At 33.7% G+C, this 12444-nt stretch overlaps 1 protein-coding gene across 2 annotated transcripts in view; it reads right to left on the reverse strand.

The window, feature by feature from the left end:
• The window catches only part of LOC124357033 (pancreatic lipase-related protein 2), a 50241-nt gene extending 39749 nt beyond the window's left edge, over nt 1–10492 (reverse strand). The window contains exon 1 of one of the 2 annotated variants that reach the window (XM_046808411.1): nt 10431–10492. The gene's annotated coding sequence lies outside the window, so the exon portion shown is untranslated. Of the gene's footprint in view, nt 1–1808; nt 1934–10430 lie in introns of those variants that run through there. The other variant, XM_046808410.1, reaches the window with a different exon arrangement.
• Between the last annotated feature and the right edge of the window lie 1952 nt (nt 10493–12444).

Consider the following 12444-nt stretch of genomic DNA (forward strand, 5'->3'; position numbering starts at 1 on the left):
CTCTGCGACCTCTCGCGAGCATTCAACTGCATATCACATAATATTTTTCTTTCCAAATTAAGTAAGTATGGTCTGGGGGACAGTGCACTTAAGAGTGGTCAAAACATATCTAGCTGTTAGAACCCAGGTTGTTAGCTGGAACGGTTATTGCTTTAACCCGAAAATTGTCAAACATGGAGTACCACAGGGCTCTGTGTTGGGTCCTCTACTGTTTGTAATTGCAATAAATGACCTTTATTACAGTGTCTCTGGCAAGGTGTTGTTATTTTCTGATTACCTTATAACAGGCTTTGCCTTGTTCATAAAACACTATTGCGCATTGACAACAACCGCTTTCCCTCCTAGTGATGAAAACTAATGTTTGTTAACAAGGATTCCGGTGTCTACGACGGTAGATAATATAAATAAATACTGTAATACACAATACGAAGATGTAGGAATCGAGCAAGTATGTATGTCTTCTCGTAGTTGTATTTTGTCCGCTCGACTAAGAGGAACGTAACTGTACATCAAACAATAGAAGCTTATTCCATAACTTTAGACAACTTTAGTGGTCGGGGATATAGGCCAACCAGACGTTCTGTAGTAAAGCTACGAAAGACTGTTAGTGAGAGCGAGAGCCATTTCTGTACCATCGATGGTTGTAGTAATAAAGACTAACCATCACGCAGCTATCTCATAACCGGCCACCCAGAATAGTAATAGGTATTCATAACAAATCCCGTGACATCATAAACTCCTATAAACCTTCGCGGTGATCATTTCAGTGCTCTTAAGGGCACCAAGGTCATGCAAAGATATGCACAGTCTATCCATCCGGATGGAGTAGCCTCCATCGCTTCAGAAGACAAATGATACATACTTATTGACTTGCAAATCAGAGTAAATCTGGTCATTGCCCGTTCAAAGAAAAGGTGCTACTTGATTAACCTTAGTTTAAAAGTCAAATTGTGGGAGACCCTTTGCAATATTCAAAATAGAAATGTTTATTTCTTTTTAATAAACGTACATCTCAGTGTTAATTAAAATAACAGTTATTTCAAAAACAATATTCTTATGGCAGATTTTAATATAAAAATGGTGTAATTATATTTTAAGTGTACTTACATAAGTTTTTTTATATTCATATAACTATATGTCTTATATGTACATTTTGTAAATATTTCTGATAAGATTTCTAGGTGTTAACATTTTAGTGCTTGTATTAAATTACCTTTCTAGTATAGTTTATAATACGATCGACTGAACACCTGTCTGACTAACCATTACCGTAACTCTCATACCAAATTAAATAATCCTCACTTGTATGCCGTATTGCATCTTTCCTTCTCTTGTAACTAAGCCTCTTATTTGAGCCATGACGTAGATACAATAACTCATATTTGAACAAATAAATTTGGAATTTAAATCAGTTCTAGCTAACTCGATTTGAAATATTACCTATCCTTGAAACCAGAGAAGTGGCGTTTTGTTTATAGATAATTTTGGGTCCAAAATAGAAAAATCATTATAAAATTTTACTTTAGGATGACCAAAGAACGATGCTGCATAAAAAATGAAACTTCAAAGAAGAACGCTGTTCTTCATTCCCCATTCCAACATTCTTAGTCAGAGCATGATGTTATTGTAGAGTGTGTTTGCTATGATGGTAGCACAAGTCCGTTATAAATACTAATATAAGATCATTTATGCATCCTGGTTATCTTGGAATCAGGCTAAGTATTCCATTTGAATAATTCCGACTTATGGATCCAACTATATCTATTGACTACTCAATACACGATGTACTGAGATGTTTATTCACTCACCTATCCGCGATGTAAGTACGTCGTGTAGCTCGGGCCGCACTATCTCACCACTCACTTACGCCAGGCGCGCGCGCAGACACTGTACTAACAGTTACCGCCGGACAGACACTCTCTCCCCAGTCAAGTGACGCAACAAGCCGTATTGTGCCACGGTCACGGGCATCCCCTCCCTCCGGAAGTTCTCTAGAGGTTTACAGACAGTGAGAGGTCCTTCCGTTGGGTCTGCAGAGACCTCGGGGAAAAACAATACTAGATAGGTAATTACCAAGAAATCCGTGAAATCCTAATGACTTTCGTGTTATTTGAATCTTGAATTAAGTAAAGGGAGTTTTTGCTACTAAATCGTAGTTGTATGATTAATATTAAATTTAATACAATTTATACACTATTTACTTAGCGGTTCATTTATTTTTTTGATCGAAAACCAGTAATACTCGTGTCAAGGCTTTGAAGTTTCAACTAAGATAATGGGTCTCTCAAGGATCCACCTTCAGTCCAATTGTATTTCTTATTTATGTCAACGACATAGGGTTATCACTTCAGCATGGAAGACTTGTACAATATGCTTATGACAGAACACTGTTTCACTAACAAATAAAATATAATTATGAAACAGCAAACTTTAGTTGGCACAAACAGTTGTTATAGCAGTTCGGTAGCCCTACTCTTAAGGAAAATTGAGGAGTTAAATGTAATTTTGGACATTTCCTAACTCTCTTGCTGCGATCAAAAGGCCCCGATAACAGACTGTTGAATGATTCTCTGGTGCATGAAGTCGATTGTTCAGAATTCCCTAGAATATTATAAGATATGGAGTTGATTTGAAATGTTCACATTAATCATTTTTACTCGAACTGTCCTCGGACGTTTATTTTTTGAATTTCCAGAACTAGTACACCCATAAGTATTATTTTATATTCTAAGCTTAGATATATGCTTAAAAAGTTTTATATCGGCAAAATGAGGAAAATAGATTTTGCGTTATTTGTGTTTATTAATTAATTTATGTATTAATTTGTTTTGTATTCCTAATTTTATAAATACATTGAATCGCTAAATATGTTGCTAAGTTCTGATCTCGGGAACGGCTGTACCTTTTTGGCTTATTCGTTTTTGTAAAATATTCATTGAAATACGAAGAGGTTTATAAGAAAAGTTACCCGGAATATTTTGGAATTCTGAAAAAAATTGTGTTACTGTATTTATGTTTTACAATCCAAATGTACCTAACAGTAAACACCTGTTGGCACTTTCAGCTGAAGTTAGATAAATTGGCTGAAACATAGGTTACATTATAATTATAAAGTGATAAAATATTAATTGTACAGTATTTGATAAGTAGTGTAATACAGATAGTAAATACAAAGTTAATATCTAACTTTTGATCTAGATTGCGGCAGTGACGAATTTAAAACATTTAATGCATTGTCAATATTATGTATGATTATTATAAAACCAACCTTAAAGACCAAAGCTGTGAATGCTTTCACGTATGGTACTCCAAACTAGTTGACTTCCTTGACATTGTGCTTTGGCATTTTAACAGTGGCTTAGGGGAATACAGAGAAATAAACACTAATATGCATCAACGATAAATTCTTCCAAACTAGAGTCCGAAAAACAAGACTTCACTACGCAAAACGTTATAACGTTTATTTATATCATTTGCAACGACTATATTGGAAAGTTGCATGAATTTAATAAGAATTATCCCCTTAACCCGGATGTAAAAAAAAAGTAAGTTAGTAGGAGTTTCCCCTTGACCGTAACAGTTATTTCAGTCCTACTCATTTATATATATTTTCTTCATCGGGACAAGGCAAACTCAACTAAGTCTCTGGAAATATCTTAGATCGAAAGCAAATTACAAGAGCCGGAAGTACCTGCTTTTTGACTGAAGAAGATTTTCGAGAGCTACATATGCATATAGTTTTTTGATCGGGGCAATAAGGCAAAACTATACTGTGGCATTGTAGGTGATTTTATATGGTGGGATGTAGTGAAATTTTAACCGAAATAGGCTTTTCAGGCCTACGTTTGTACATATTTTGTTCTGGTTGGAACAAGGCAAACTCTACCATATTATTGTGAATATTTTAGGCTGGAAGTAAAATTTTAGATAAGGATTGAAATAAACACTTTTTACCGGAAGTAGGTTTTTAAGAAGAATTTGTATTTTTGATCGGTGCAACAGGGCAGACACAGCTGTGGCGTTGTAAAAATTAATTCGAACCAGAAATGCTCATACAAGTACCAAACCTTTGTTTTAGGGATCGGTATGCCTACTTACGTTAAAAAAAATATCATAGGACTCCGTCACATGGCATCAAACGTTTTTATCACGTATTATAAGGACTTCGATTTTGAAAGTTGCGTGTGAAGACGCGGGTAACAGCTAGTCAAATAATAGTCCTATTCTTTCTCAATCAAAAATGTATAAAGTGTTCACAAAATTCCCCCAACGGCCTGATATTTTCTGAATTATTACAGAAAAAGCAATAACGCTTGGTACATCATTAGTATACCTAAAAATATGCTTTTTGGAATAGCTATAAGTTTTCTTATCTTATCACGGGGAAGGCCCACAGAGTCAGAAGAAGATCTTAAAAAGACCTTATGCAGAGTAGTACATCAAATTAAAGAGCTGTATTAGGAGAACACAATTCCTCAAATTCAAACTCAAAATGTTCTCCTCCTAAAAATTGGCGCTGGTATATACAGTTTCAAAAAGGTTACAATGTATGTCCTATAGTGTACGGCTTAGTATCCTTTTCTTGGCTCATGCTGACAGAATTAAACTTTCTAAACGCCTACTGGACCTAATATTTGTGTAAGGAAGTCAGTGACTCTACATCCACTGCAGAATGGTCCACAAGAAGTTTGCCAAAATTATTAAAAGTAAGTATGGTTCAAGATGTAGATCATTTTAAAGGGCTTTTCTGACAGAGATGAATACCGCAAAGATTTATCCAGTACAAAATGGCAGATGTCAAAGATTTTACTGAAAATTTTATGTTTACTTACTGAATTGTTTTAGAGTAAACGTTCTATTTCTTCACCAAAAGTTATCTCTTAGGTCCAGTAAGCATTTACTACGTTTAACTTCCTCAAGAGTCAGTTTCTCTTGAGTCAAGAGAAGAGAATCAATAAACCGTTATTTCAAAATATTTATGTTTAGGTGTGGCAATGATGTTCTAAATACTATTGCTTTATCTGTAATCTTTCAGAACATATTAAGCCAGTGCGGGAGTTAATGCCTCTGTATGCGTTTTATTAATTTTAAGTGTATAGTACTCTACTTCCATTCCGAGAACAAAGGTGTATACAAGGTACCGCTTAACAAATATTATACGTCATGTATATTTTTCAGAAAACGTATAAAGTAATCATTATAGCTTAAGTAATACCGAATGTCCGCAAACCCTAACCTTTAAACCGCTCAGACTATGACGTAAATCGAAGATAAACGTCCTCGGAAAAAGCTTGAAAGTAAATAACGCCAATAATATTAATGGAAATCTAATACGTCAATTCGTTTAGATAAACAATGATTGTATAAGGAAATGCCTTGAACGTGTGGAGATTTTTAAATCCTAAAAACTGTTGGATTTCCTTACAGTATAAAGGACACAACCATAACTCATTCCACTTACTGAATATTTTATCGAAATCCCTAGTTTGTCCACAGAAATTATCGGATGTAGTTAATAAAATATTGTGATACACCACTTTTTTTTATAATGTAGTCTTTCAACTTGTGAAAAGACATTTTAATCCAGTTAGTAAACTTATAAAATGATTCCAAGTGTAAATTTGAAAGCTGTATCCGATTGCTATATTGTTCAACACAAAGTCTGAAGATTTACAGTGTTAAAATCTGCGTTGCCATGAAATATCAATGGTAATTCGCTTAAATTGTTTTGTTTCCAAGGTCACGTGATGTCTGGCAAACATGAGTGATAGACAGTAGACTTTCTCTCTCAACTATGGCTTTATATGCTATCTACTCATTACTAATATTCAGTTTTAAAACAATTTAATCTTTCAGTTATTTGATATTGAAGTTTTCATTAATAAAAAGATTTAACTTGTATTTCTTTTATAAACCCTCTTAAAATAAGTTGGTGACAAACAAATATTATCTATAACTTTGTTCGATTAAAAGTTTGTATTGCTCAACTGTTTTCAACTTAAACATTTAAGGGAACGCACAACGTTATTAAAAGCCCAACGTACTGAAATTGATAAAGACGTTTATTTTAGAATAATGATGGTAAATATTTTACAAAAATATTAATTGGGGTTTTTACAACGCTAAGTTACACGAATAACAAAAACCCCTTAAGCACTGTTTGATTTGAACAGATCGTACCTCTAGTTTGGTACTTCAAAGAATTAAGTACTTTTATTTTTTTATGATCATTCTGTATTCAATAATATACAATACTTAAATGTGTTATTATAAACCTAAATAATTTTAAAATTAATTAATAAAATTAAGACGTAAGTCCTGTTTTGCCGATATTTATACATAATGAATTGGTAAATAATTTAATATGAAGTAGATTTCAAAAATTGACTTTATAGCCCTAAATACATTGCCAGTTTCAAGAGATATTTGGCAAAGTGTGATGTTGTGAAGAAGTTAAGGATAATTAAGTGCTGGGACTCAATGCTTAAAAAATCTGAACTTACGAGAACCTTAAAAAGTGTTAAATACTATAGAAAAAAAACTAATTACAGTAAAAGAATCTCGACAAGAAGAATAAAAGATCAGTTTCAGGCTAAGGATGTATTAGCAAGGCCTTCTTATACATCTCAGATGTACAGTACTATATACACTTTTTAGATTTAGATGTATTATTACATTTTTCAGATTACAACTTTTTAGTAAAGCTTATTTTTCTTAATGAAAACGTCAACCAAATAGTCCTGCAAACTTTCGATTGACATTTTTATTAAGAATTACAGCTTATCTTATAGAGAGTGTCCTCCGATTTTTACCACTTTACTATAGTATCTTCCTTCGTGTTTTATCACGGCCTTTATTCTATATTTTGCAATTTTTTAACTGTTACTACAACGTTTTTTTAGAACTAAAACATACAAACTACTTTTTAGTTAGTATCTTTTTAAATCCCTGTGTTAAATTGTCAACAGGATTACGAATATTAACGGACAAAAACATAGCCATACTACAGGAGTTACTGAGAAATGGTACATAATATTAACATTGTGATAATAGTCGGTACCCTCTATGAAGTATTCTGTAGATGGTAGTGTTTTTCAATTCTAATTGTACCAGATTTAAACTTTTGTAATGAACAAAAAACACATTTTCACAAACGAATCCCGTAGGCCAGTTAAAATATTATATTTTAAATTGTTTTAATTTTCTGAACCCAAAACCCTCACTTCCCCCCCCCCCACCCCCAAACTAGCCAGTAACTCGACAGACCTACGGTTACACGAGATTTTCAAACCTTCGATGCCTGGCAATGTAACGCATCATGCTTGTACAAGATGTGCTTTTTTATCAAAATTTTACACATCAACTACCCAGTTTATTCTTTGTTTGAAGTTTGTCTTTTACAATGGAAGGATTGTAAAGGAAACAGGATTTTCCGGCGAGTGCAAACCTGTTGTAACCTGTATTATGCAGATCAGTTTAAATAATAGTGTTGAGTTTAGTTTATTAAGAGCATTTTTTAGAGTTAGTGAGCATGGTGTTTAAACACAACATGTTGCATGTCACAACGCTCTGGCATGATTTGTTTATTTAAACTTTGATTGTAGTTATGTTTAGGTTAGTTATTTCCTGGGGAAGAGATCAGATTACATACCACGAAACGTAATGTTACTGATGTGTTGTATCACTAAGTTATGCCAAATGTTCATATCCTGTACCCAGTTTAATTAATAAAATAATCCTTATTTTTTTACATATTACAAGTTTACTAGACAGCTTTTTAATCGATTGTTAAATCCTTCTCCGTGTTCTGTAGCCCATTGCATATGTGGGCATGTGAAATCACGTGAAATGTGAAAGTACCACTGGGAAATATGGAGTGACAGAAAGAAGTCATTCACACAAATAATAACAGTGATCCTTACACATGTAGAAAGCGATGTGCAAGCAGTCAGTACTGTATCATTCGTTCCGGCCATCCTCTGCAGGATACTTCCTTTCCGTGTCCCATACAAGGCGCTCGGATTGGTTAGAAAGTTCCTACTAGGTTACTAGCAACGTTTTTTATTAATGAAACAAACAGTGATTCAAACATAACAGGTCCTTCTACAAAGCGTGCTACTGTCTTCCTGTCTGTCCGTTTGTGGATAACTCTTGATATAACGGTTCTAGAGACTTAAAACTCGGGATATAGGTTCCTCTTGGTCTAAGGAACAGCTCTACTAATTTTGGGATCAAGAAGTCAAAGGTCAGCAAAGTATAATTTACCACTTTCTTATGGCATATACAGTAAATATGCATGCCGTGTAGGTGCCATAAATGGATGTAGTTTGAATTTTGAGCACGGCGTATGTATGAATCTATATACGAGTATGCATGAATGTATGTATGTATATGCATGTACAAAACCTAACACGAATCGGTAAAATTTTCCAAATCCAATTTTTACCAGTCCAATGTTCACTAGTCGGTTACATTCGGTTCGGTAAAGACGTTCTTTAAGCTCATTTAGGCCCCTATTCTTCGATACTCTATTGTACCGGTTTATATTTTTAAAGCATTAAAGTTCCCTTTATATGAGGCATTACTGTTTAACATGAATGAAACTAGCAGGTAATTAATTTTTGCGTGATCATTGAAATATAGTGTTAAACTTGCCTTTACGTGAGGTAATATTGTATTACGCCCTGCAGTACCAACATTGTTTGAAAAAATGTTGGCATATGAACATACATATGTATGGTACTCAAATGGATCATGAGCACAATGCAACTCTCTTAGTAACTCTAATACACATACACAGTTGCCCGTGACAATTCCTTAAACTAGACAACAAAAACTACTTTTAGGGATAAGATCCCTTTTAGAAATTCAAGGAACTATTCGTTATGACCGTTGTGGAATGATTACTGGTTTAAACCAATCGTTGGAATTCAAAATAAGCCCCGAACTAGACTGAGAGCGATGGGCTTATAACAGAATTATCAGTTATTTTGTATAGAAAAGGACGATGTGGGCTGCTTATTTGTTGAAGTAATTCCTGGAACGGTTCCAAAAGAGAAAGCGAAATAATAGACTCGATTTCTTTACCCACACAAATTCAGGATTTACTTGAAATATTCCTATTTTGCCAACTGTGAGTACATTATCGTGTTTTACCTAGCTCAGGATCTTTTTCACAAAGCCAGAACCTAAAAGCTAGTATAATAGATTTGCTTTATTAGCGCATCAGCGAGCTTATAGAAAGAATCCCTAATTCATAAGTTTCTTATCCCTCAAACGATATGTTCGCGAGCTGGACTTCAAAGGAAATTTCTATCGATTTATTAAACTTGTACTTTTCAAAGCATGGTTTATTAATTTCCACTTTAATTCCATTACAGCTCTCAACTTTCCAATTTTTCCTGGGATTATATAGATTTTAACGTCTAACAGCAACACAACGAGGTTGAAGAAGTTAAGTAACGTCATTAGAGAGGAATTTTGGCAAACCTGCTTATTAAAGCAGAAGAAGAAACAACAAAGGAAACTTTTATATTTGTCCATGATAGATAGGAAATATTTTATACTATACGAAGAGCATACTTTGGAAGTAGCATCTTGCCTATCTGAGGAGTTCTGACCACGATAGGAAAAATCTCGGTTTTTAAGCATATTATAGTAATAGAAGTTTATTTTATTAATTACTTTTATTATTTTAGCTGAAAAGGACATTTCGGACCGTTTAAGAAGCTTGTCTCTCAATCACTGCTTGCTCCACATAGAAGGAATGACAAGTCTTTCCTTGGAACGACTTGATAAATAATATCTAATAACTTGATAAACAATTAATGATAAATTTATATCAAAAATTCATACTAAAGCGTTGTGATATTTATAAGTCAGGAGACATACTACCTGAATTTATTGAATACTAGCAGATGCCCGTCCTTCGCCCGCATTTTATATGCAGCATTTTAATTCGTGTATTTGATCGAATAGCTACCACGATTTCAGTAATACTGGAACTATAATAGACCTATATGAAGGAACTAAAAATTCGAAGTTCATAGCTTTCTTAGTGTAAGAAAGCTATGATTTAATACGATAGGGCCCTATGATATTTTGAAATGGAATTAGTCATATATCATACATCAAGTATCCATTTTCTGTGTTCGTAGTAAGAATCAGAGGTTAATTGAAATCGCGAGTAATTCTTATTTCAGGTTTTGCGCTTTTAAAAAATGTCTGGTTCTAATTCATTATGTTTTCGACGCAAAATAGGAGATTGTTACTTTGCCCCGAGAAATAATATTTATAGACCTATATATAATTTTGTAGTGAGATTGTATTCAAAGCCGTACAGATTCCGACATTTCATGGATATAGATATTGTTATTGATAATTACAAAATAAAATCAACATCAATGATTATAACACATTTCAATACTTACATTATGACAGTTATCATCCGTGCCATGCAGTCCTAAGATAATTTTGAAATAATGTATTTCAGTGTTCAAGGTTAAGAGAAACAATAAATACAAATGAATGGAGATAAAAAAAACTTGTCATCAGCTGTTATGTAGATATTTTAAAGTCTCAACAAAAAATATAATTTACAAAGAAGGAATACATATTAATGTTTTATTTATATCATCTTGTTGGCTATATTTTTAAATTAGCTTATGTAAGATCAGAACTTTTTTTGTTATTACATTTCAATTAAACGCTAAATGAAAAATTTCAGATCATGCATGGTCTCTCAAAATATTGGTTAACGTTAAAGTTTTAATATCATATTTTTGTTTGTCTTTGGTCCAGGAATAATACCTGAAAATATTGATAGAGTTCTGGGACACTCTGTATATATACAGATCAGACATACTGAAACAATTGGATAACTGGATAATTGAACTCATATCCAGTGGCTTGCCACCTCCTATGGGCTACGACCAACTAGGAGTCAGAAAAATGTTAAACGTAAGCATAGGTTGGTATGCACATCAAATTTAAGTTCTTTGTTAGTAGAGGGTACAATGTTGCAAACCTGACCTCAAACGGACAACCAAACCGAAGATGACAGCCGTTTAAAGGCGGTTTGAATTTACAGTTATTAGGTCAATGTAACCAAGGTCTTGGTAGTTTGATTAAATTTATTCACAGACGAAATTGCAATTGATGATTCCTGAATCTCATTACAATGGCATATTCTATAGATGTAATGACAATGATTCAAGCATCAGTAGTTTATTATTTACTGCTTAACTGAAATTTACATAGAAATGAGCAATTAACGGTAGTTACGTAGTAACTTTGTCTTTTATATCTAATAGTTAATACTTGCTAAAAATTAACAGTTAATTTTTAAAACACTTATAATTTTACTATCTGGATTTTCCTTATTCAACGGCGGTTGCATAAAGGGTTAGAATAAGAAATATCGTTATTACTCATGCTTAAACAAATTGACAATAGTGGTTAAGCAAATTAAACATACGGTTGTGCTGTCATAAAATAATGTTTAGACAGAACAGTATCTCTTTCAATTAACATTCCACAACTTTAGAGACAAATATGGGATTTTCGCACCTTTAGAGGCCAGTGGGACGTAGGCTGGAAGGATTTTCAAAATACGAATAGGCCTATATTCGTACCAGGGATCCAAAAAATGCCCAAGTAAAATTTCAGTACAATCGAATGAATAGTTTATGCGTGGAAGTAAAACAAACAAATAAAAGCAATTCCACATTTATAATATTATTATAATAATTAGGATGTTCAGGTTTATGCATGTCACAACACTTTATTATCAACTGTTTATTTCAACCTAGATTTTAGTTACTTAGATAGTTTATTTATCCAATTGAGAAAAAGATCTGATTGCAGATCTCGAAAAGTACTGTTACAGAATCCTTCGTCACCGAACAATGAAATATTTTCGGAAAACTAATTTTATCTTCACAGTTCTTTGAACGTTGACTTTTGATCTATTGATCAAAATAAGCAATTTGCTTCTGTTGAATCGCCAGGAACCCCTCGAGACTCAATGAAACTTCAGCTCAGAAATAGGTCTAATTTCTTCACTTTTGTAATGTTTCTGAAGCAAGAGTCTGCAGCAACACGTAATTTGCATTACACACTTCTGGTGTCAGGCGGATTCTCCTCACACAGCATCGCAGAGCGGAACTTTCTCCGTTCCTGGTCAGAGCAATCCGTCACTTGTGTTACATTAGCATGAAACATGAACTGGCTACACTGCCACTTTGTGTTCGTGTTCAGCAACACTTCCAATCTGTCACTTGTGTTACATTAGCATGAAACATGAACTGGCTACACTGCCACTTTGTGTTCGTGTTCAGCAACACTTCCAATCTGTCACTTGTGTTACATTAGCATGAAACATGAACTGGCTACACTGCCACTTTGTGTTCGTGTTCAGCAACACTTCCAATCAATTGATTTCAG

The sequence above is a fragment of the Homalodisca vitripennis genome, chromosome 3, assembly GCF_021130785.1.
Source record: "Homalodisca vitripennis isolate AUS2020 chromosome 3, UT_GWSS_2.1, whole genome shotgun sequence".
Taxonomy (NCBI): Eukaryota; Metazoa; Arthropoda; class Insecta; order Hemiptera; family Cicadellidae; genus Homalodisca; species Homalodisca vitripennis.